This window comes from Monodon monoceros, unplaced genomic scaffold (assembly GCF_005190385.1).
Source record: "Monodon monoceros isolate NGI ecotype Baffin Bay Population unplaced genomic scaffold, NGI_Narwhal_1 Super_Scaffold_21, whole genome shotgun sequence".
NCBI classification, from domain to species: Eukaryota; Metazoa; Chordata; class Mammalia; order Artiodactyla; family Monodontidae; genus Monodon; species Monodon monoceros.
The window spans coordinates 18586722-18612381 of NW_021703778.1; the positions used below are offsets into that span (position 1 = coordinate 18586722).

At 40.5% G+C, this 25660-nt stretch overlaps 1 protein-coding gene across 2 annotated transcripts in view; it reads left to right on the forward strand.

Moving 5' to 3' along the window:
• Positions 1-226: 226 nt before the first annotated feature.
• Positions 227-25660, forward strand: part of APBB1IP (amyloid beta precursor protein binding family B member 1 interacting protein) — a 102342-nt gene continuing 76908 nt past the window's right edge. Inside the window, exons 1-2 of one of the 2 annotated variants that reach the window (XM_029236231.1) lie at positions 376-403; positions 3458-3499. The gene's annotated coding sequence lies outside the window, so the exon portion shown is untranslated. Of the gene's footprint in view, positions 404-3457; positions 3500-25660 lie in introns of both variants that reach the window. The other variant, XM_029236230.1, reaches the window with a different exon arrangement.

A 25660-nucleotide genomic window follows, 5' to 3' on the forward strand; every position in this document is an offset into this window, starting at 1 on the left:
AGGGGGTCGCTCCCGAGAGAGGAGGGCCCGCGGCGCAGGTAGGGGAGGGCTGAGAGGAAGGCGCAACTTTCCCCAGAATTAAAACCAAGTTGTTTTCTTCGGGGGGGGGGGCAGGGGGGAGGGGTAAGACGAAAGGAGGCACAAACCCGTGGAGTCGAAAAAAGCAGCCCCCGAGCTTCAGGCGTCTTTATCCACATCCGTGGGTGTGTCTCCAGCCAGGCGCCCTCCTCGCACCTCGATGCGGAGCCGCGCGCCGAGCGCTCCACGTCTGCGCGCTGCGTGGGAAGGGGCGGGCTGACACCACTTCCTCCAGAGGCTGCCGACCTGAAGCGGAGCGCAGCCCAGTGCGCCGCGTCGCCCTCCCGGCCCAGCCCCGCTCTCGAGGCCCCGCGCAGCCGTCGAGGTAAGCTGCGCCCGCCGGCCCGCCCAGGGGCCCTGGGAGCTGCACCGGGACCCGCCGGGCGGTCACCCGACCAGGAGTCTGGCCTGTCGGGTCCGAGGCCCGACCCAGCTCGCGGCGCCGGCCGGGTGAACGCGCGGCCCCCGCTGGGCCCTCCAGGGCAGCGGGTCTCCGGAGTCCCCTCCGCCGACCCCTGCACTTGACCCAGCTCCGCGGGGGGTTGGGGCTGGGATTTGTCTTCCCCGCGTTCGGATTTGTCATATTTGACTGATTTCCTGCCCAGAAAAGTGCTCCAAGGTCAGACGGGGAACCGGTACACCCTCGCCTGTCCAGCGGGTCCGGGAGCCCCGGGCTGACAGACGCTGAAGGAATCCCGGGGGGTATTTCACGGGGGGCATTTCAGGGGGTATTTCAGGGCGCTATGCATTGAGTGCAACTAGTGTGAGAATTTGAGTGACGATCGCAGTCTGACGCGTCTTGGAGTGTTTCCTCTTTGAAAACTTTCAGACGGCTGTTTCTTCTTTTTAAAAATAACTTTTCCTCCGAATTATTGTCCTTTTCGTTTTAAAATAAGGTAGAGGAAAGATGTGGACACCAGGCAGAAGTTTTGTAATTTGGCTTGTAATGAGTATCCAGAGCATCCTTTTAGAGCACGAAGCAAACTAACCAGGAGATCGTTATACCCAGGAGGACCTCGGGGCAGGGGTGCCCCTGAAGACCTTGCCCAGTGCACCTCTTATTTTCTTTCTGGGAAGGTATTTCTTATCGTTCAGACCATTGTGGAACGCTAAACGTGTTTTTTCCTAGCGCCACTCATGGCAAAGCGGTTCAAAAATAACTTTTAATGTGATCATTATAGAAAGAAATGGAGTATTGGAGGAAGTAACGTAAAGAAAAAGCTAATGAGTTTATTACTCCTCAGGTATAATGTGATTTAAATAAAGGCCAGGGTACTAGCTACTACTAATTTTAAAGTCTAGGGCCTCTGAATGGATGTTTGGGAGCCTTTGTCCCTTTGAATAAACCTCCAGTGGCAGTTTTCCCTCTGGCCTCACTGAAATACTGGGACGGCACATGGGCAGTCTTACAGTAACGCTGGCTAGCAAAATTAATAGAGGATCTACTACGAAACTTCTGTAATGTCTTCCGGGTGGTATTTCCTGTCTGCTCAATGTGTTGTGAAAGGCCTAAGAAATTTAATATCATCTTCAGACTATTAGTATTTAGTAATTTTCACATTATTACTAATATCTGTGTCTTTTCTGGGTATTTGGAAGACTTGGGTTCTGTTCCATATCTGCCTTTAACTAGAAAAGAGTGACGATTAAGTTGCTTTGATCTCTCTGGACCTGAGGTAACTTACCCATAACGATTATTGGCCTACCAAATGTCTGTCATGAAAATAGCAATTGAGGAATTGCCATAATTCTTTGAATTTGTCCTATCTGGAATGCTGACAGAGTTAGAATTGCTGATCACTAACAAGAAAGAATGGAGAAAATAATGATAACAGATGTTGTTAGATTCTGAAATATTTCGAGGCCTTTGTTCTTTAGAAGTTCCTCTAAAAACAGTCAATTTTTGGCCTATATGTAAAACGGCAAATTTCCATTCTTTTGAAAAACTTCAGTAGGGAGTTGATATGCCCAAGCTTGGGCAGGTCCATATTAGATTTCAAAATTCTTCACGTGTTACTTCTCAAGAAATATAACTTTGTAATATGGATTACTTTATGACTTAGTTACTTTAAATCTTAAACGCAATACTTACTGGGTTATGTAGTGTCCATTAAATCTTTTGTATTTTCATGTCCTGAGAATGTATACCAATCACCCAGTATTTTTTTGCCTTTTTTCAATAACAAATTAAAAGTTCTAGATATTTTCATATTACTGTTAGAATGAACTACCTATAGAATGCATTACCATGAGTGTCTGCATTTGATACGCCACTTTGAATTTCTTCAAACCATCCCACTTTCAAAAAGCATGACTATTTTCACTTACTTCAAATCCTCTTCAATTTTATTTGTTATTTTTATACCCAATACCTTTTCGTGAGTGCAGACTCTTATAATAAATTAAGTTTGTGTTTCATAGTCTGTCACACCAAGATATTTACAATTGCACCGTATCGCCATCACCTAGCCAAGTTCCTGGCACCATAGTTGGGACTCAAATAACATTTACTAAACGTGCAGGTATATGAGTTCCACTTCTGGATTGTACCATCAGTATGTCATAAGACCCTGAGACCCAGCTGGCCCAACCCTTAGGCACGGGCCACACCCTTAGGCTACCAACCCTTAGGCTTGTGCAGGCAGAAATGTAGCACCACTCCAAGGCACCACGCCTTCTCAGCACATACTCTAGAGCCTGAATTCATGACTCCATTTCCAGACATTTGCTGAACATCATCTATGCACTTGAATCACTAAGAATCATATTATAAGAGCTATTGTCTTTCGTCTCTGTCAATTCAGTTTCCTCTTTATCACCAAATGGTGGTAGTAAATAATAATTATATTTATTCAGCTTATATTTTGTACCAGACCCTGTGTAACTAATTTAGACGTGTTGTTTCATTAAGCCTCACATCCTGGGCTTATACTATTATCAGCTTTTATGGTTGAGGAAATGATAGCACAGAGAGGTTAAGAAGCTTACCTAGGGAGTGAGAAGCAGAGCTGACCTTTGAACTGAGCCAGTATGACACCAGCACTTGAAGTGCTGTACCAAGGACAAGGGCTTAAACGGTGAAAAAACGATGAGGCCTTTTCTCAGTGAAGTTCTGGTTTAATAGGGGAGATATAAATGGGCAGTTACAGTTCCACACGTGACCAAGATCGTGTGCTGTGGGAGCACCCATCAGATTCCTACACCACCCTGGGGTCAGGGAAGATGAAATGAAGGTAGGCAAGCAAAGAACGTGCCTTGTTAATAGTGGGAAGACAAGCTATAATCACTTGTGAAGTTATTATCTTTATATATGTCTTTTGAAAAAATAATCTGCTTTAGCAGCAATCGTGATTTCATTTTTATCTTCATTATATTCCAGTGCCTCTTGATAGCTGGCTGCGTTGATTAAATCAATGAAGTAGTGAGTAGCTTTTTGTCTATTTCTGCTGGGGATCCTTCTGATTTGATCTCATATCACAGACTCATCAGTGAGATGACTGTGGGCTGGGGGAGGGGATAAATGCTAAATCACACAGCAGTTGTGATTTACCTCACAAACTGGCTGGAAGATTTACATCCATAGATAACTATCATATCAAACTGGAGGGAAAATAAAGAGTGGTAGGAGAACAAGAAGTACTAGATTTTATTAATTATTTCATACATACAAGAGAAGATGTAAGATATATACGTAAATTACAGCAACTAATCATAAAGCCAACATCTGGATACCTATTACCCAGCTTAAGAAGTAAGATATTATCAATACGTCTTCTGACTTCCTCCCAATAGAATTACCCGTTTTTCTTGATAGAGGTAATCATTATGCTGAATGTGCTGAGTTTTTAAAAAGCATTTAGAAAACACGCACATGCATTTGCAGAAATGTCAAACTGGGAATTAGAGTATATCGGCACTTGGGAAACAAATTAGAATCTCCACTGACTTGAAGCATGGTCATAAACAGAGTGTCCTATTAAGTAAAGACAGCTTAATTTAAATAACATTAAAACATAGTGGATTACAAATGGTTAAGAGTAAGTACCGTGGAAGGAGTGGTATCCTAGTCATTAATGAAGTGACCAAGATTCATCAGGGGATAACTATAACTTTTAAGTGTAATAAAGCATATGTAACTTAGGAACTGCTAATTTCCATATTACTTAGATTTATGCTTTAAATACAATTCAGTCATTCAAAAAAAAAATAGCAAGCACTGTTCTTGGTGAACAGAAGAGGCAAAGGTCTCTGCATTTGTGGAGTTTCTATTCCAATGGGGAGATGTAGACAACCATCAGTAAGCATAATAAATAAGTAAATAATATAGGTATTAGTGAGTGAAAAGTCCTATTAAAAAGGACAAGGTTGAACGTAGTAAAATTGCAGTATTAAGTAAGGTGGTCAGGCTTGGCCTCATTGAGAAGGTAAGATCTGAGCAGAGGTTTGAAGGAGTTAACTATCTGAGGGAACAGTGTTCCGGGCAGAGGGAGCGGCCAGTGCCAAGGCTGTAAGGCAGGGGTCAGCCTGGTGTGTTTGAGGAACAAGACGCCCATGTGGCCTAGAGGTAAGTGAGCAGGGAGAGAGTAATAGGAGATGTAGTTGGAGAGGTAAGAGTGGGGGTGAAGGGTCTTGTAAGCCATCGTGAAAACGTGGGCTTTTACACTGAGTTAAATTGAGGGGCCATTACAGGATTCTGAGAAGAGGAGTAATGTGATCTGACTTACATGTGAAAGGCTCACTCTGATTGCTTGAGAAAAAGCTGGACAGAGTAAGGAGCCTATTAGGAAGCTTTGGGAATCAGCATGTATTTTAAAGGTAGAGCCAATAGCAAATATCCTGGCAAAGTGGATATGGGGTGTGAGAGAAAGAGGAACCAAAGATGACTCCAACGTTTTTGACCCAAACAATAGGAAGGATGGAATATCATCAACCAACACGGAGAGGTTAGAGGGGAGACCATCAGGAGTTGAGTTTTGGATGTGGATATGAAGTGTCAACTGGTAATAACTATGTGCTTATTACATAAAAGACTACAGTCATTCAGCCTAAGTAACTACTTGGAAAGGTACAGTTATTAATTCTCATTGTACAAGTTAGAAATGACAATTTAGAGAGTTTTAAGAATTTTACCTGAGATTACAGTTTAAGAAATGGGACATAAAACCAGATCTTTGGGATCCCAATGCTTTAACTCTTCTTTCAAAACTTGCTGAAAGTGGGACTTCCCCGGCAGTCCAGTAGTTAAGACTGTGCCTTCCAGTGCAGAGGGTGCGGGTTTGATCCCTGGTCGGGGGGGATCCCGGGTCAGGAACTAAGATCCCACATGCCGTGGGGTGTGGCCAAAAGCTAAAACAAACAAACAAACTTGCTGAAAGGATTGACCAGCAATCTTTTTTTTTTTTTAATTTATTTATTTTATTCTTGGCTGCGTTGGGTCTTCGCTGCTGCGCACAGGCTTTCTCTAGTTGTGGCAAGCGGGGGCTACTCTTCATTGTGGTGCGTGGGCTTCTCATTGCAGTGGCTTCTCTTGTTCCAGAGCACGGGCTCTAGACTCACAGGCTTTAGTAGTTGTGGCGCACGGGCTCAGTAGTTGTGGCTCACGGGCTCTAGAGCGCAGGCTTCGTAGTTGTAGTGCACGGACTTAGTTGCTCCACAGCATGTGGGATCTTCCCGGACCAGGGCTTGAACCCATGTCCCCTGCATTGGCAGGCGGATTCTTAACCACTGCGCCACCAGGGAAGCCCTGAGCAGCAATCTTTATCAAATAAATAAAATAAGAGTATAGTCAGCTAATCAGTAATATTTCATGCCCATGAGACTCAAGACAGTGAATATTCTTTCTAATAAATGGGAGAGGGAGAGATGAATACTAAAAAGCCCCGTATTTATACATAAATTCATAACCAGTTACATGCATTATGCAATACCAGGTTTCTATGATTGTGAGTTTAACAGCAGGATTCTGAGGGAGGGAAGACAATGGCCTTTTCCACAAAGGAGCTTTTCGTGCCCTGAGGCTAAGGTATTTATATTTTCAAAATCTAAGACCAGATTCGGAAGAGAAGGAAGCTTCCTCGTTGCACAGCTGGATTCAAATGGACGCGAGCATTAGAGCAGGTCTAAAGGGTCACTAGTAGCTCCTGAAGAATGATAGATGACACTGTTATGACATTTGGAAAGCTGAAAGTGAATTTTAGGAAGTAGCTACTGAGATGGAGGTAACTGACATTTTATTTGTTTTGGTTATAATAGGTGTCAGGGCAGTGTCATTATGAAATAGTAGCGCTTAGTAGAATGCTACTTCTATCATTGTCTACACCATAGTCCATGAAATAGACTGTTTTTTTCCCACAGGCAGAAGTCCGGTTTTCAATTAAGTGCAGTATTGGGATTTCATCTCAAAAAGAAAAGAACGAACAAATTAGTTATGTGGCAGAAAAAATACCACAAAATCTTTTTCAGGTGATTTACAGAATGATCTCAATTCAGTGACATTAAATGAATTTGTCTAAGGCTGCTGTGTTTATAGTATTAATGAACTTTTTCATCTCTGCTGCTGACATAAAACTCACAGCTGGGTCAATGAACTGATGAGGTTTGGGATGTAGCATTTGTTTATTTGTTTTGTCTTTTTAAGGGGAATGACTTCCTTCTAGTTAAATTCCGTAAATGATATAACTTAGCAAATCAAGACTATTTCTTAGCGATTCAAGACTGTTTGTTGACTAACGCGGTGCATTAAATTTCCCCCATTGTACGCGGCAAACAGAGATGAAGTGGCTTGGGCCAGGAACGTGGGTAAATGCAGCGTGATGCTGTGAGCAGATCTCTTAAGACCAGTGTAGAAGAGAAAAGCTGAAACGCCCAGGGAGCTCACTGCACTGACCCTCAGAGCAGAGGAGCATCCTCGAGACTCACAGAGGGGGCTTCTGTGCTTACACAAACACTTGAGTTGAATGAAACTCTGCTCAACGTGCTGTCATTGGAACGTTTTTTCAGTTTCATCACGTACCTGTTGAGGGCCAACCGCATGCCAGAGTAGAAGGTGTAAAACAGAATAAGATGTGGTGCTGAACCTCAAGAAGCTTCTGGTCCAGTGGGAGACACAGGCCTGCAAATAAACACATTCCAGGGTGTGATGTGCGTAAGATGGTGACGGGAGTGATTCTAGAGAAGACATTGTAGAGGGGTGACCAAGAGGCACTTTCAAGGCTAAAGTTATTTCCAGGAGGCCCAGTGGAGTTTCCTCCAGGCACCACATGTATGAAATTGTTCGACAGGGCTGGAGCATACAGTACAGTGGGAAAGGAAATGGGGAGATTCTGATTTAACTCTTAGTGAGTAATATCCAGATTACATTCATATGGTACAGTCACCACAACCTACCATCTTTGAGTCAAACGTTTAGGCACTTGTAATAACTGAACTGTTCTACTTTAGACCTACCCTGTCCGGTACAAACATAATGCAAGCCACATTGATAACTTTATTTTTTTTTTATTTTACTTATTTTTTGGCCGTGCTGCACGGCATGCAGAACCTTAGTTCCTCAACCAGGGATCAAATGCATGCCCCCTGCAGTGGAAGCATGGAGTCTTAACCATTGGACCACCTGGGAAGTCCCCACATAGATAACTTTACATTTTCAGGAAACCACACTAGGAACAGTAAAAGAGAAACAAGGGATGTTAATTTTAGGAATCTATTTTATTTAATATATTTATCCAAAATGACTATTTAATGAATTAATATTAATTATACTAAATTGCATTAAAGTCATATTAAAATGGTGGATGAACTATTTTACTCTTTCTTTTTTCACACTAAGTTTTCCAAAGCCAGCATATTTTACACTTACGGTACATCTCATTTCGGACTAGCCACAATTCAAGGGCTCAATGGCCACCTGTGGCTAGTGGCTACCGAATTGGACAGTGCAGCTCTAGGTAAGTGCATAAACACTGTATCCTAACTCCGTGTTAACCCTTCAGCTGCATGGAGGACATTAGGTGTACTATGAAGTAAGCTAAAGGAAAAAAGACAGGAAAAGCATTTTCTCTTACTGTGGGGTCTGTCCCTGGAACCAGATTCTAATGCATAATTAAACCTATACCCAGAATACTTTGTGAGCCCTCTAGCAACAAAAACAAACAGCATCAAATTGCCATTGCTTACTTTTCTTTTTATTCTTTCGCTTCCCTCTGCTGCCCAACCGCCCCACCGCCCTTATTTTTTGGATTCTTCCTAAAAGTAACAGGGTCTGAAAAAGAGTGGAAGTAAAAGGTAGAGCAGGATGCCCTAAACCCACATCCGGCAAAATGTGATCGGTTGCCCTAGGCAACGGTGGTTGTCAACTCTTTTTTTTTTTCTCTTTAGCTTCCACCTGCTAGCTCACGGGCATAACGTACCCTCATCAACAGCAGCTCTCTTTGTGGTGGCCCTCAACTCCAGAAGTACACTTCCCTTTCAGGGCAGGAGGTAATGATAAGATTTGGATTGTGGAGTTGGAGGTGTCATGGGTACAGTTTGAAAAAGTCTCAGGGAGATTCTGATACAGTTCCTGTCTTGTTCAGAATGGTTAAGAAGCTCTGTCCTAGGGACTTCCCTGGCTGTCCAGTGGTTAAGACTCTGCGCTTCCACTGCAGGGGGCACGGGTTCGATCCCTGGTTGGGGAACTAAGATCCCAAATGTCACATGGCATGGCCAAAGAAAAGAAACCCCTGTCCTAGAAACACTACTTACGGATGTCCTTCCCAGGTAGCTTAGTCTTTTAAAAATGTCCCTGGCCTATGGAAAAATGGCAGTCCAGGTACACAGAAATGCAACAGGCAGAAGTAACCATCAGTTAGTACTTGGGACTTGGGAACATGTATGTGGTGTGTGAATAAGTGGCTGACATTTATTTCCACTGGTGGTTTTAGAGGGAGATATAGTAACAAAAATGATTATGATAATGGTGATAATAATAATAGCTATATTAGTATCACCAATATCACTTTATATGCATCAGATGCTATGCTATGCCCTTTATAGGCGTCATCTCATCCCTACGACGTAGGGACTGTTTTCATTGCTATTTTACAAATGAGGGAACTAAACCAACAGAGAGGTTAAATTGCTTGTTCAAGATCACCCAGCAGCTGAGTGTATTTAGTGAGTGGTGTGTGTCACATGCTTGGATGAAAATACAAGATTCCCTGCCTAACCTCAGTGTGGTGTGAAAGACAGACACGAAGTCAGTTGTATTCGAACTGGACGTATAGATATTGTAACAGCAGCGTTAGCAGAGTAGCTGCCAAATTCTACTTCTTAATCAGCCTGTGTCTTCAGAAGGCCACGTGGCTTGACTGTGAACATGAGTTTTGAGTTAGACCTAGGCACGGTCCAGTCCTCCGCTCACATGAACTTGCACAAATTATTATTTCTCCAGGCAGGAAATTATTATTTCTCTGAGTTTTATAACCTATAAAATTAGAATAATGTCACTACCTCATAAGATTGCTTTGAGAATTAAATCAGGCACTGTAGGTACCTGATCTGTAGTAATTTTTCCATATTTATAATTCCTACTATTCTTATTTTAAAGTAGGTGCTAATACATATTAATATGAGCTTACATTGAGTTCTGAGTATTGGGTTGGCCAAAAAGTTCGTCTGGGTTTTTCCGTAAGACGTTTTTGGCCACCCCAACGCCAACCGTGGCGCTGTGCCGGCTACTAGGAGAGTTGAGGTGTAAATTTTGCCCCTTCAGCATAGTTGAGAAGATTTTTTAAATGCACATAAAGAGACAGATAAGCCATAAGGCACCTTGTGAACTGTCAAATTAGTGATCCTAACTCTGCTGCCACAGGATTTAGAGGAGGGTAGATCACCAGGATGCAGGAGGGAGCCTTGAGCTGGCCTTGGGTGGTGGGTAGGACTAATGTGAGTGGAGAAAATGGGGTGCAGAGGTATTACAGACGATGTGCACAGGGGAGGAGAGATCACCTACTTTCACTGTAAGCAAAGGTTTAGTGAGAGAAAGATGCTGATGGATTTGGAGAGGTATGTGGCGTGCATCATGGATAAACTCTTCCCAGGAGATGTGTGCCCTGAAAAACTTCCAGCAAGCTGGGGAGGTGCCAGGATGACCTGTGCCCACTGGGACAGTGAGGGCCCTGGTTTGGTCATCAAGCCTCTGCTCCTTGACTAGACGCACTGGCCTCCCTGCCACCCACTCCTTCACCTTCTGCCTGCCTTTGATTGACATGGACTTTCCACGTTTGGTGTTTGTACCCTTTGGAAAGCCTGCTGACTTGGCCCTGGAGACTGCTAACCTTCCTCTGGGCTGCAGGACAGACCCTGATCACTCCTGAAAAAGGCCTCGGGGGGCCGTTGCCCCTGGTGAATATTGACAGGAGGGACCTTGAATGACCCCCCCCCACACAATTTGACACTACATTATGAAGCAATGAGAGAATAATTGCATTTTTAAAAAAAGTTTTATTTTTGGCTGCGTTGGGTCTTCGTTGCTGCGCGCGGGCTTCCTCTAGTTGTGGTGAGCGGGGGCTACTCTTCGTTGTGGTGCGTGGGCTTCTCATTGCGGCGGCTTCTCTTGTTGCAGAGCACGGGCTCTAAGTGCGCAGGCTCAGTAGTTGTGGTGCACGGGCTTAGTTGCTCCGCGGCATGTGGGACCTTCCCGGACCAGGGCTGGAACCAGTGTCCCCTGCATTGGCAGGCAGATTCTCAACCACTGCGCCACCAGGGAAGCCCAGTAATTGCATTTTTGACTGGTTGTCTCTGCTGCAGAACTGCTGGGAGGATAAGGCAAATGGTGGAGGGGTTCAGATTCTTCACCAAGAGGCAAATAAATGAAAGATGCTGAGAAAAACAATATATTGCTTAGCTGATTGAAATATAAATGCAAGCCATGAGTTAAGTACTGTGAATATGTCATCATTTTTAAAAAGTGTTTGGGGATTTTCAGCTTAACTTTGTCAAGTTACGTGGAAACTGTTATGTGAAATACATATAAAATACGTGCAGTTCTAGAAGTTGAATTCCCTCTGTGTCTGCCGATTCAGCTGTTTGGGGTTCTGGAGATTGGGGGGGGTTTGCTTGTTTTGTTGGTGTCTGTGTGTTTTAAGTCAAGAATTAATTTTCATGCCCGGTTAATCAGTGATCTTTCTATGGATGGATGTGATTTAAATTAGTTTTGCTGGAATCCAGTTCTTTGAAGGAGCAATCATAAATTTACCCTAAATCCATTTGGGTTGGTCCTGGATTATAGTAGTATAGTACTTACTGCTGCTGTTCTTTTTCTTTTTATTCTTTTAGCATATAGTGTTTGGTTCATTGGTACATACATTTGCAAAAATGACTCCATGAGTATGTTTTGATTGAATGTGCAGAGAATTGTAAAAGTTATCACATCACAGAAAGAGAAAGAGCTTTGTTGTTTGTTTGGTCCTTTAGGTATTAAAAAAACCCTCTGCTCTCAATAACATCTATTAAAAAATAAAGACTCACATGCTATACACAAAAACTAACTCAAAATGGATCACAAAGCTAAATGTTAGAGCTAAAATTATAAAATTCCATATAAGAAAATATAAGGGCAAATTTGTTGCCACCTTTGCTTCAGAAAGTAAAGCTGCATCTTTATTCATATTTATGAAATATGGATATTTTGAGTGTCTGACTAATACCTTTGTCAAGATAGCCCCCTTGGACAATAGGAAAGTGAATGGGGTGGAAAGCGCAGGAAGCTAACGGATGGATTCTTGGAAGTTTTACTGAGACCTTGTCTGGAAAGGTCCACAAACACCTACCAAAGAAGTTAACCAAGCACGGTATCCCATTTTCTCTCAGTGTCCATATCAAAACGAACCTAAGTTGTATCTTAATTTATCATCTGTCTTTTATACCAGGGCATCATCAGGTAGTTGCATTGATCTGAAATAAGCTATTAGGGGTAAAGTAGGTACAAAACAAAGACTCTATAATATGCCTGCCAAAAATTTATTCATATATATTTCATTTGATAGTTTAGATTCTGGTAAGATTATGAAGCGCCAAATTCTCTGATGTTCTTAAATATATTTCTGTGTTGTTATATGACAGTAATATCTATTTTATTCCTACACCATTACTGTTCTGCTTTAATTATTGTCATTGTGGAAGTCTTTTATTATTATTTTTTTCTCCAGAATTTCCTTTGAATTTGACTCTGGTTAAATTGTGTATGTGTGCGTAGATTTTACTATGGTTGTTTTCTAGATAGTTTGAGATTGTCTTTTTCAGATTTTCTTCTCTGATCCCTAAGTTGTTAGGAAAATACATTTTTCTTCAGGGTTTTTAAGTGTATTTAAATCTTGTGTTATTAACTTCTATTTTTATTACATTTTGGTCAGAAAATATAGCCTGTACAATTTCTCCTTTGGGGAATTTAGATTTTCTAGCATATGACTAGTTTTCAGTGAATGTCTTATAAGCTAACCCTACTTTTTACTCAAAGCCTCTGTATCTTTTTTTCCCATTAATCAATCAAATATAGAGAAGAAATTTGTTACAATTTCTAAGGTCATAATTTTGTAAGTCAACTCTTGAGTATTATTTTCTGTGAAACGTTGATTTAGTCCTCGAAATCATTTGTATCAATAAAAGAATATATTCTTGGCTGGAAAGTTTAATGATGACTCAGTTCTGAATCAAGACAAATAATGCTAAATTCTTAAGTCTAGTTGTTGCCTTCAGAGAAATAAAGAAAATAATTAATTAGTGACAAGAAAAACACTCCCTGGAAAGTTACTAAGCTTAGTTACAAAAATAAACAAATAAAATACCCTTTAAAAAAAAGGTCATCATAAAATTTGTCTATCAGAAACAACATATGAAGGATACATTTTAGTTTTAATTTAAGCTAAATTAAAGAATTTAAACTAAATTCTTTTCACTTAGTTTAAATTCTTTTCACTAAGAATTTTTAGAATCTAGGCAAGAAAGACAAGGAACTGTTGCAGTGCACTTTCCACCTGAAATCATCCTTCTTGAATTGATCCCAGCAATGTTTAGGAGAAGAAAGTCACAACTGGGTGGGGTGGAGAAGAGTCCCTTTTCTCCTTTTTGTGAGCAACATTCAAAATGGAATTTAATAAAAAGGCAGCCTATGGAATGGGAGAAAATATTTGCAAACCATATATTGGATAAGGGGTTAATATCCAAAAATATGTGAAGAACCCATGCAACTCAATAACAAAAAACCAGCAATCCTGTTAAAAAATGGGCAGAGGGTCTGAATAGGCATTTTTCCAAAGAAGACGTACTGAAGGCTATCTGATACATGAAAAGATGCTCAACATCACTAATCATCAGGAAAATACAAATCAAAACCACAGTGAGATATCACCTCACACCTATTGGAACAGCTGTCAAGAAGACAAGAGATAAAAAATCCTGGCAAAGATGTGGAGAAAAGGGAACCCTAGTTCACTGTTGGCGGGAATGTAAATTGATGCAGCCACTGTGGAAAACGGTTTGGAAGTTCCTCAAAAAATTAAAGGTAGAACTACCATATAATCCAGGAATTCTACTTCTGGGTATATATCCAAAGGAAATGGAAATAGGATACCAAAGAGTTATCTGCACTCCCATGTTCATTGCAGCAGTATTAACAATAGTCAAGATATGGAAACTACGTAAGTGCCCATCAGTGGATGAATGGATAAATATGATGGATATGTATATATATAATTATATACGTAATTTATATAATATATATTATTAACTGATATATATATTATATATATAATTATATATATTTATAGAGAGAGAAAGAGAGAGGGGAGAGAGAGAATGGAATGTTATTCAGCCATGAGAAAGAAGGAAATTCTGCCGTTTGTGACAACATAGATAAACTTTAAGAGCATTATACTAAGTGAGATAAGTCAGACAGCTAAAGACACATACTGTATGGTCTCACTCATATGTGGAATCTAAAAAAGCCAAACTCATAAAAAACAGTGTAGAATGGTGGTTACCTGGGGGTGGGGGAATTGGGGAGATGTTGTTTAAGGGTACAAACTGCAACTCATAGATAAATAAGTCCTTCAGATCTAGTTATAGCATAGAGATATAGTCAACAATACTGCATTATAAACTTCAAAGTTGCTAACAGACTAGATCTTATTTGTTCTCACTACAAAAGGGAAATGATGATTACGTGACATGATAGAAGTATTATCTAATATGATTATAGTGGAACTCATTTGCAATATATAAGTGTATCAAACCAACACATTGTACACCTTAAACTCACACAATGTTATATGCCAATTATATATCAATTAAAAAATTACATATTAACCTCTGGTTTTGCTAATATGCCCTTTAAGTCCACTTCTATGGACTTAAAACCAATTGTGATTCTTAACTCTATTTTAAGTTATGAAATTAATACATTATAGAAAATGTGCAAAATAGAGAAAAATAGACCAGCATCCTGATACAAGTGCTTTTTCACATGTTGATTTATTATCTTGTAGTATTTTTTCCCCTGTGTTCTTGGTTTTCTTACATTATTGTAATTTTAGAATATAAATTATTTTGTATCCTATTTATTTTACTTAAATATGTTGTTATAGTCTTCATAGCCGTTTTTCATGGTAACAACAACAAAAACCCACTGAGTGCATTACAGTAATTAACTCTTCTCATATTTGTCGGATAAATATCCAACAAATATTGTTGTTTTTAATTTCCAATAATGCTGCCATTTCATCTCCAGGCATATAGAGTTCTTTCAAAGTTTATAAGATTTCCTTGAATTAAATTCCCAGAGGCTGAATTAACAAACCAAAGACAACGAACATTTCCATGATATCTAGATATTTAATAGACATCTGTTGATGAATGAATGAATGAATATAAAGAAAGAGCTTCTTTAAAGCTCCTGGACTTTAGGTCATGCTTGGAAAATACTTCACTACTTGTAATGATCAGGAAATAGAATTCATTCTGGATTAGACAGAAAAGAGTTTATTACAAGGTATACGGCTGCGTACAAAACTGGGAGGGTCAGGAAGGTAGTTTGATGTTAACAGTCAAGAATAACACAGCCAGGAGAAATGCCCAACTCTACCTTCAGGACTGTTCTGGCAAAACCTCACTGCAGCCAAGACCCACTGCTCCACCTAAGGTGATAGAGACAGAACAACTACCCCCAGGAGATTCTGTTTCACCATCTGTCACTTTCACTTCACGTTGCTCAGTGCCATCTAGCAGGCCTCCCATCACTGTGTCTGCTTGACTGGATTATAGGTAGAACCCTAGCTGCAAGGGAGCATGGAAGTGTTATTTTCAGATTTCCAGCTTCAGTATAATGGAAACACATGCTGCAAGGCACCTGGAGAGGATGTTCAAAGGGCCAGTCAGTAGTATCTGTCACAAAATTATAAAGAAGCAAGGAAAGGAGGAAAGAAGGAAAGAAAAACTTTTCTCTTCTATGACTTATAGTTTTACCGTTACACTTAGATTCTTAATCCAACTTGAATTTATTTTGTTTATGGTGATGGGTAGGGATCTGACTTTATTTTTTGCAAATGGGTAGCCAATTGTTTCTTTACCATTTATTAGATAATATATTATTTTCTGCTGATTATTAACTGCCAACTTTTTCATATATTAAATTTGAATTCTGCAGTCTTTGTTCTTTTACACTGGTTTATTTGTGTAAATCCTGAAGTACCAAGAATTTTTTTCTTTAAAATACATTTTTTGTTACAATTTAAGAATAACCTTTTTTCTCAGATGAAGTTTAGAATCAGCTTGTCAGCTTTTATTTTGTTTCGATTTTAAATCCATTTGGAAGTTTAATTGGAATTCCCAAAATTTTGTATTCTTTAGGAAGAAATGACATCTTTACCACATTGAACGTTCCCTTCTGGTAACCTGGTATTTCTCTCCATTTGTTCGTCTTCTCTTATGCTGTATGGCTTTCTCTATATAGGATTGACAAATTCCTTTTATTTATTTCTATATTTTTCATAGCTTTTGTTGCTATTGTAAATTTGATCCTTTTGCCACATCACTTTCTAATATTTATTGCCGGATATATAGAAATCTTATTGTTTTGTATATATTTACCTCGCATCAGCCATCTTATTAAGGCTGCTTGCACCTAATTCTCTTGAATTTTCTATGTAAGCAATCATATCACCTACTTATGCTAATGTTGTCTTTTCCCTGTTGCCTGTGTCCTATATCCACTGCAGTGCTTTTGTAAATAAAGTTGTATTGATACTAGTCATGCTTGCTTGTTTACTGTCATCTACAACAACTTTTTCCCTACAACAGCAGACTCGAGTAGTTGTGACAGAGGCCATATGACTTGTAAAACCTAAAATATTTACTAGCTGGCTCTTTATAACAAAAGTTTGCTGAATCCTACCACAGAGTATCTATAAATTTGAGATATTTTTTCTGAACTTTTATTGTCTAAGATCACCCAAACAAACTGAAATAGTAGCAATAATGATGAGACTCTTTGACTTGTGTCTGACTTTAATAAGAAGACTTTCTGTGTTTTACCATTAGAATAATGGTTGCCATTGGTTTCTGGTAGATACCCTTTATCGAGTTAAGGAAAGCACCGACCATTTCAACCTTACTAAGAGGTTTTTATCAGGAATGGGTATTGAATTTTACCAACTGTCTTTTCACCATGCATTGAGATGATCATGTGGCCTATCATTTAATATTTTAATTTAGTGAATTACTCTAATATATTTCCTACTGTTGGGCTGTTCTTGCATTCCTGGTTATTACATATTTTAATATACTTCTGGAATCAATTTTCTAAAATTTTATTTGCAATTTTTGTATCCATATTTGTAAGTAATATTGATTTGTTATTTTCTTATTAGTTTTTAAACAAATTTATTTATTTATTTTTGGCTGCGTTGGGTCTTCGTTGCTGTGCACGGGCTTTCTCTAGTTGCGGCGAGTGGGGACTACTCTTTGTTGTGGTGCGTGGTCTTCTTGTTGTGGTGGCTTCTCTTGTTGCAGTGGCTTCTCTTGTTGTGGAGCATGGGCTCTAGGTGTACGGGCTTCAGTAGTTGTGGCTTATGGGCTCTAGAGCGCAGGCTCAGTAGTTGTGGCTCGTGGGCTTAGTTGCTCCACGGCATGTGGGATCTTCCCAGACCAGGGATTGAACCCATGCCCCCTGCATTGGCAGGCGGATTCTTAACCACTGCACCACCAGGGAAGTCCTCTGACTGCTTTTTAAATATCAATTATTCTTATTACTGTGTCATCATAAATCTCTCTGAAGACATCAACTGGAATTTTTTTTTATTCTCTCTTCTATTTCTTTCATCAACTCTTTTTCCTCAGGGGTCAGTATTTTGGATTTTAGTCTTGATGCTCCCATGTTTGTGTTTTTCCTCAAATATTTCATGGGCCTTGATTGTTGGTTCATAATTTTAATTGAAGGGCTAGAATAACATAAGAAGGTGGTATGATTTACCTGTAGCCGAACAAGCCTCTTTCTTGACTAGGAGGCTGACTGTAGGGTTCTATAGATGGAAGTGGGGATTGACAGGCAGCTTTCCTGTTTGGTTTGGGTAACAGTCAGGCATGTAAGTTTCAGCTCTCCTTGAGTGCTGTTTGCTGAGGCTAGCAAAGCCTTGTGCTGGAGGTGGAGCTCCTAGAGAGTTCTTAGTGCCTTTCACTGAATGTGGATGTTTCTCCTCCCACCCCCTTTAGATGCATGGATGGATGGATGGATGGATGGATGGAGGAAAGGATGGAACGATGGATGAAGAGTTGGCGATTGGACCGGGATCTGCGTATCTGTTACAGGATCCCAAACTTTCTGAGTCCCAAATTGCTCTACTTGGGTTTTTTTTGGCTCAAGTCCCACCTTAAGAACCAGTAAGACAGTTCTCCCACATTATATAAGACAACGGTTCTTGCTGATTTTAGACCCAGGGCAATTGCGGTTTCTCATTCTCCCTTGTGACAGAGAAATCGAATGGCCCATAGCATCAGTCCTTTAATTACTCCAGGTTGTCCCTGGATTTCCATCTTTGCTGACCCTAAGTGTAGATGTTTGCCTTGGCTCTATGTTTGACCGCCCTCCTCCAGACCCATATTGAACTGCTGTCTCCCTAGCTCTAGAGGTTCTCTGTACAATCCCTTCTCCTTAACATCTTCCAGAAATTCCTCAAAGGTTTTGGTCTAGCAATGCCATCTTTCCTGGCTTTCCGGACTGTTATGGAGTCCTTTCATTGGAATTTTAGGAGAGGTTGTGTATTCACTGCCCACTAACCAGAAGTTATCAATGCATTTTAAATATTCCTACCTATATGCAAACATCACTGTGTGCCAGTTACTGTGCAAGGGTCTGACTGTGTTAATTTAGTCCTCCCAACAATTCTATGAATTATATTTCTTATCCCCGTTTTACAGATGAAAATACTGAAGCTCAACAAGGTTAAGTAAGTTGCTCAGGGGCATGCATTTAGCATTGAACCCAGGTGTGAAGCATCCAGTTATCACATTCACATGTAGTGATACAGCCCTGGTGATACAGCAGGGCTCCAACATGGACCATTTGAATGATGATCAAGGGTAATTCCAAGTTCCTTATTCACTGTTTTTATTTCCTTGATATGTGAATTAAATAGAGAATTGGCTTAGTGGTCTAAATAAAACTGACAGGAAACTCTGGAGCACTCTGTTTTCAAATACATTATTTCCATATTATCCTTGTTCCTTCTCACAGCTGTAAGAGAGAAATTTAAAATGCAGTAGCTCTAGAATGGGTCTGATCCCATGTAGACTGTGTGGAGGAAAAAATATAATTAAATTAAAAGGCTCTCATTTGTCACATATAAAAATAATACCCATAGGAACTCGTATGTAAATATCCTTCCCAAAGAAAGTGAAGAAACTCATCAAGAGTCAGCTGTCCACTGAACCAATAGGCGCCCTTCTTTGCTTCGTAAATGTGCTCAGATCTCAACTAGTTTGCTGTTAGTGATGCTCTGTAGACACGTTAATTTCTATCTAGTTGGTTTATTCAGGGACACAAATTTCTGTATTTTTCATGACAAACATCTCATAATTGTGGCAAAATTAATTAAATCAAATGATTAATGCTGATATTATATGTTATATATTGTAATGATATAATAATTACTAATTGTAATTAATAATAATGATTTTGGACCTCCTGATGAGTAGATAAAATGCTTAAATTCTCCACAGAAAAAAAATTAACCTTTAAAAAAATTTTTTTAAACACTGTAACTGTGTCATTACTAACTTTTACTGTTTCCCATTTTCTTTTCATAGCCACAAAGTTCATCTAGTACTTAGTGTGTGCTGGGAACTATGCTAAGTGATTTCCATGGACATTTTTCCCTTTAATCTTATGAAATACATAACATCTCTCCTATTTTGCAAATGAGGAAACTGAAGCTTATATTTCTTTTTTTAATATTTATTTATTATTTATTTATTTTGCCTGTGCCGGGTCTTAGTTGCAGCATGCGGACTTCTTAGTTGCGGCATGAGGACTCTTAGTTGTGGCATGCATGTGGGATCTAGTTCCCTGAACAGGGATCGAACCCCGGCCCCTTGCATTGGGAATGCGGAGTCTTACCCACTGGACCACCAGGGAAGTCCCTATATTTCTTTTTTCCAGTTAATATGGGCCAATTTCAGAATAGCTAGTGTCATTTATCTCTTATCCTTAAAAACCCTTTTTTTCCCATTATAAACCATGAACATATAATTTGTCAATGTATTTGTTTAATTGTCCTAATATTATTTATTAATTAACTCAACTTTTTGTTGTATTTGAAAGGTTGTTTCCTTAATCTTTATTTCTTATCTCTTTACTTTGGACCATTCTAGACTTCTATTTCATTGGTCAGTGAATCCTGGACCAGTAACATATTATTTTAATTATTATATTTACTCCACTGGTGTTACTGTATTACTAATATATATATATGGGTGTGTATATATATATATATTTACCATATGAAACTGTATATTTTTTTCTTTCAGCTTTATTGAAATATAATTGATGTACATACAGCACTGTATAAGTTTAAAGTGTATAACACAATCGTTTGAATTACATATATCATGAAATGACCACAATAAATTTAGTGAGTATCTATCAGCTCATACAGACATAAAATTAAAATAATAGAAAAAACTTTTCCTTGTGATGAGAACTGGTAGGATTTACTTTCTTAACAGCTTTCATAGATAACACACAGCAGTGTTAATTATATTCATCATGTTGTACATTACATTCCTAGTACTTATTTATCTTATAACTGGAAGGTTGTACCTTTTGATCATCTTTATCCAGTCCCCACCCTACCCCATGCCACAGTAACCACAAATCTTATCTCTTTTTCTATGAGTGTTTTTGTTTGTTTTTGAAGCATATTTGACCTACAACCACTGTTAGTTCCTGGTGCACAACATAGTGATTGGATATTTCTGTTCTGTTACGAAATGACCATCACAGTGTTTGCCTTTTTCTCATTATCGTTTCTAGACAGCTAACGACTGACATTCTGGTATTTTTTCATGCACTGAAGTTTGACGTAAATAGTCGTTTACCACATGTGCCTTTGCACGATACTTATTTTCTCAGAGCCTCCATTTCTTCACTTGCAAATGGGACTAATATATTTTGCAGAGCAGGCGCAAAGAGGAGGGGTATAGCAGAAGCGTATAGTATCATGCTGGACACGTAGAAGGCACCATGGAATGGTAGCTGCTATGATCATTTGCTCCACTCTCAACAGCTGCGTAACAAGTCACCCCAAACTGACTGCTGTTGAACAGACAATTTTATTATGGTTACAGATTCTGTGCATCAGGAGTTTGGACAGGCCACGGCAGGGCTAGCTGGCCTCAGCTCCATAATGTCCGTGACCTCAGCTGAGGAGACTTGAACAGCTGGGGGTGATGCAAACAGCTGGAGACTGAGCTTACCTGGAGGGTTTTTTACTCACCGGCCTGGCCCCTGGACTGGGTGGGACTGGTGACCACCGTGTCTCCTGTGGCCCCTCCAGGTGGCTTGAGCTTCTCACAGGGTGACAGCTGGGCTTCTACAAGGAGTGTCTGGAGGGAGTTCTCAGAGGCGGGGGGATGGCCTGCCCTGCACACGGAGCGTCACTTCCTTAACACTGCACCCATCATAGCAGTCACAAGCGTGCTCAGAGTCACGGGGGTGGGGGGGGGGACAGAGACCCCACATCTTGAGGGGAGAAGCATCAAAGAACGGGAAGCCGCTTTAAAACCATCACCATCATTATACTGTGAATATGCTTCTTTCATATGAATAAGGAAAGGAAGTGCTTCCAAATTCCACAGGAATTGAGTGACTATTTTCTTAAAGAGGTTATACGTTGCCCAGGACAGGAACATTAGTGGTAAAAACTGAGCTGTATTCTCCGAGACCTAAGATTAAACACCTGGTTCTTTTTCATTCCGTACCTTTAAACAATAAATAGATACGACAATTTCTTATGCATTTTCAACACTGAGATAATAATACAGGGCATGGGAGTGGCTTCTTTCCTTGTGTTTGACATAAAACACAAGCCGCTTTTGACTTGGCTAAAACTTTTGGCTCTCATAATCTTTGTACATCCTGTACTTGCCTGTGACTTTTTTTTTTTTAACTTTACCATCTATATGTAGAGCAGTGGTTCTCAAACTTTAGTGTACAGTCAAATCACACGGAAATCTTGTTAAAACACAGATTATTGGGACTTCCCTGGTGGCTTAGTGGTTGAGAATTCACCTGCCAATGCAGGGAACATAGGTTTGATCCCTGGTCCGGGAGGATCGCACATGCCATGGAGTTACTAAGCCTGTGCACTACAACTACTGAAGCCCACGTTCCCTAGAGCCCGAGCGCCACAATTACTGAGCTCACACGCTGCAACTACTGAAGCCCACGTTCCCTAGAGCCCGAGCGCCACAATTACTGAGCTCACACGCTGCAACTACTGAAGCCCAAGCACCTAGAGCCTGTGCTCTGCAATAAGAGAAGCTGCTGCAATGAGAAGCCCGCACTCCTCAACGAAGAGTAGCCCCTGCTCGCCGCAACTAGAGAAAGCCTGCATGCAGCAACGAAGACCCAACGCGGCCAAAAAAAAACAAAAAAACCCACAGATTATTGGTCCTCACCCCAGAGTTTCTGATTCAGTAATTTTGGAGTGGGGCTGAAGAATTTGCATTCCCACGTGTCTGGGAGATGCTGTGGGGCAGGTCTGAGGACCCACACTTTGAGAACCACCGTGGCAGAGAAGGCGCAGAACCAAATCGGCCTCACTGGATCACTCAGCTCTATCAACCCGCCACGTGCTTTCAGAGTCTGGCAATCTTCTTGTGGGATATACCTACTAACTGAACAAGGGCCATGGTGATACGACCACTCTTACCAGTTTCTGAGCATCCCATGTGTATGAGACATTTGTAAACACTTTGTATACGTTATCTTATTTAATTCTTTACAAAAACCCAGTGAAATATCCCCGTTTTGTAGATTGAGAAACTGACACTATTAAGGCTGAGTTTCCCAGCATCACACCACAGTGAGGGCAGAGCTGAATCCAGGTCTTAACCCTCTCCCTTTTCTTTCAATTCATGACCTCCCCACCCCCACCAGTTACAACCAAGAATGTCCTTGGGGCCAGTTGGTGGGAGAGGGATGGGCTGAGTGGGAAGATCCTGGTCAGGAGACCATTGGCTCGAACAGCGTGATGTGTGCTGGTCACCATCACCCTCCTCTCCAACAACCGTGATCGGAATATCCAGTCAGCCTGTATCCTTGATCACTGGAGCATCCAGTGTGATGTGGTGGAGATCTTGAAGGGGCCTGCTTTTCTTTGAGAAGGTGACATTTAAGCTGAGATCTCAAGCACCATTTTTAAGCTGCTGCATTCACCTAAAATCTCTCTCCTCAAACCCTAAGATGCTAAGACCCTAAGGCAGTGATTCAAAGTGGCACTTATTTTAAGTAAAATAATTGGTGGTTCCATACATACTATGGCAACTAATTGATTTTGTGATCTAGAATAAGTTACTTAAACTTTGTAAAATAGGAAAAATAATGCTAACTTCAAAGGGTTATTATGAGGATGCCATCAGCCTTCCAGGCCTTCTGGAAGCTAAGAGAAGGCTTCAGTTCCAACTGCTTCGTGGCATGTTAAGGCTTACATTTACTGAGCACTTAGAGCTAAGCCCGGCCTGCTCTATGGACTTTACATGCATTCATTTATAGGAGTCCCTTTGACCCCACAAGGTAGCTGATTATCACACCTTTCAAAGATGAGAAAACTAAAACCCTGAGAGGTTAAGTAACTTGGCCAAGTTTACCCAGCCAGTAAGCAGCAGTGCTGGGTTTTGAACCCCGGCCTCCTGGTTCTAGATTCTGTCCTTGTCCCTGGGGAGGGACTCAGTGGTCCCCCAGTCTCAGGCCTAGGTGAGCCCACATGTCACGAGGGAAATGTAAACAAAATAGAAGCCTCCCCCCAACACCGCACCCCAGCTACTTATGGAAGGTTGGGAGAAAAATATTAGATGTTTTTGTTTTAAGGGATGAATCATCTTGAATGTGGGGGAGTAAAAATTCAGTTCCTTTCTTGCTTCAAAACAGGAGAGTAGAAAGTATTGTCAGTGCATCTTTGAGGAAGAAGAGAGAAAATTTACTAAGAGACTCAGGAAAAGAATTAGAACTGGGTTGCCGCTGGAAACTCTTAAACGTACCTCAGATTTTTCTGATATAAACTTTTTCCATGGCGCATGTATTTTGGACACGGGCGGTCACAGGAGTGGCCATAAATCCTTGCAAATAGAGAGAAAGCAGGGGCACCATGGGACACACACTGCTTGAGCTCATTAGTGCAGAGTTTACCACCCTTGACTGTTATTTTTTACCAACAGCCCCAATCCTTTGGGGGTTTTGGAGCCAGGTGCAGAATATTGACCAAGACGAAAAAACAGAAATTTTCTCACCCCACAGAAAGGCAACAAGAATTGGTTGATATTTCCAGTTTTATCCTTAGGCCATGCTGCATATAATTTTTCAGCAAATGAAAATATCAGGCTCATAACATTATTTCTTGAAAGAAAGGCAAACGGTCAGTTTCCAGCAATAGAGAACTGGTTAAATGATGGTACAGCACATCCACATCAAAGATGCTTGGAGCCATGAAATTGGAAGAACTGTGAGTGACAGAGAGGAACGCATGTTACAATTGCTACGTACCGAATGGACTCACCTTCTCAGATAAGTTGGCTGTGTCATTATCTCTCTTCCCCACTCACTTCTGAAGGGGCTCCGTTTGGTTTCCACCCTCAACGCTTCTCCAGAGATAACCAGTGACTTCTGTGTGGTTAAAGCCAGAGGGCATTTTTCAGTTCTTATCTTGAGAACATTCAACATTGTTATACCATTGCATTGATCAGTTCATTACCATTTTCTTTCTGGAGGTGGGAGATGCTGCACTGAATGTTCAGGGACATTTTAGGACATAAAAGTATACAGTTGTCATAGAGTTACATATCATTTCTTCTTAGTATTACAAGTATTATAAAATGTGAGTCTTCACTTCTTCACATTGAGAATCTAAAGATTCTAAGACAGGCTGAGCGTGCCAGGACAATTAGCCAAGTGTGCTGTTCATAACCCAAGTCTGTTCCTTTCAACCTTTAGAGTTCGCAATATAATTTTTAGCCTTATCAGAGAAAGTCATGAATTTTTTTTTAATGTTTCTTGTTGGGTTCAATACAAAGATTTATTTTTCTTTATTGTCTTAAGTATTGTTGGAATTGAAACAACTTCTCTGGAATTCCAGTTACAAGTGTTTGATAGGTAGGCCTTTGGTACCTAAAGGATAATCCTTCATGATACATCAATCTGCCGCATCAGTCTCTTTTGAGTTTGAAAATTATAACCTGAGCGCTCTAGCGATTTCTGCTGCCATGAATTGTGTGTCCTGGGCTGTGAATGTCAGTCTTCGCCAGACATTAACTTTACATGTCAGTGCTGCATCGTGAAATCTTTTGAAAGCTTTTTAAATGAAGATTTGGGATCCAAATGTAACAGTTGAACTGTGTGTTCTACTACCAATGCAGATAACTTAACTAAAATGACAATTAAATAAAAAGACACCTTTTCTGTTCCACTCAGTTGGGACATATATCGTTAAGGAAAATGACGTCATAGCTGATTCCTGTTGGTGGTAGCCAGATTTCATATCTGACTGTATAAGTCATAACTTTAGAAGTATTAGAATGTCAAAATATGCTTTTGAATCGAGGAGATATGCTGCCTTTAGTTTTCCTTTTCGTTTCAGTGTGTTGTTGAAGTTCTGCAGCAACCTGTGGATTTATTTTGCCATATGAAACAACTCACAAAGCTGGCCATCAGTCTTAGAGTGCTGTTGTGGTAGATTCAGCCCCTGGGTGGCTGTTTCCTGCTTTCTAAGCAAAGCCTGGAATGTGTGCTCTGCCTCCGGCTGTTTCCCACACCTCAGTGGACATGTCTGGTTCTCTTTAC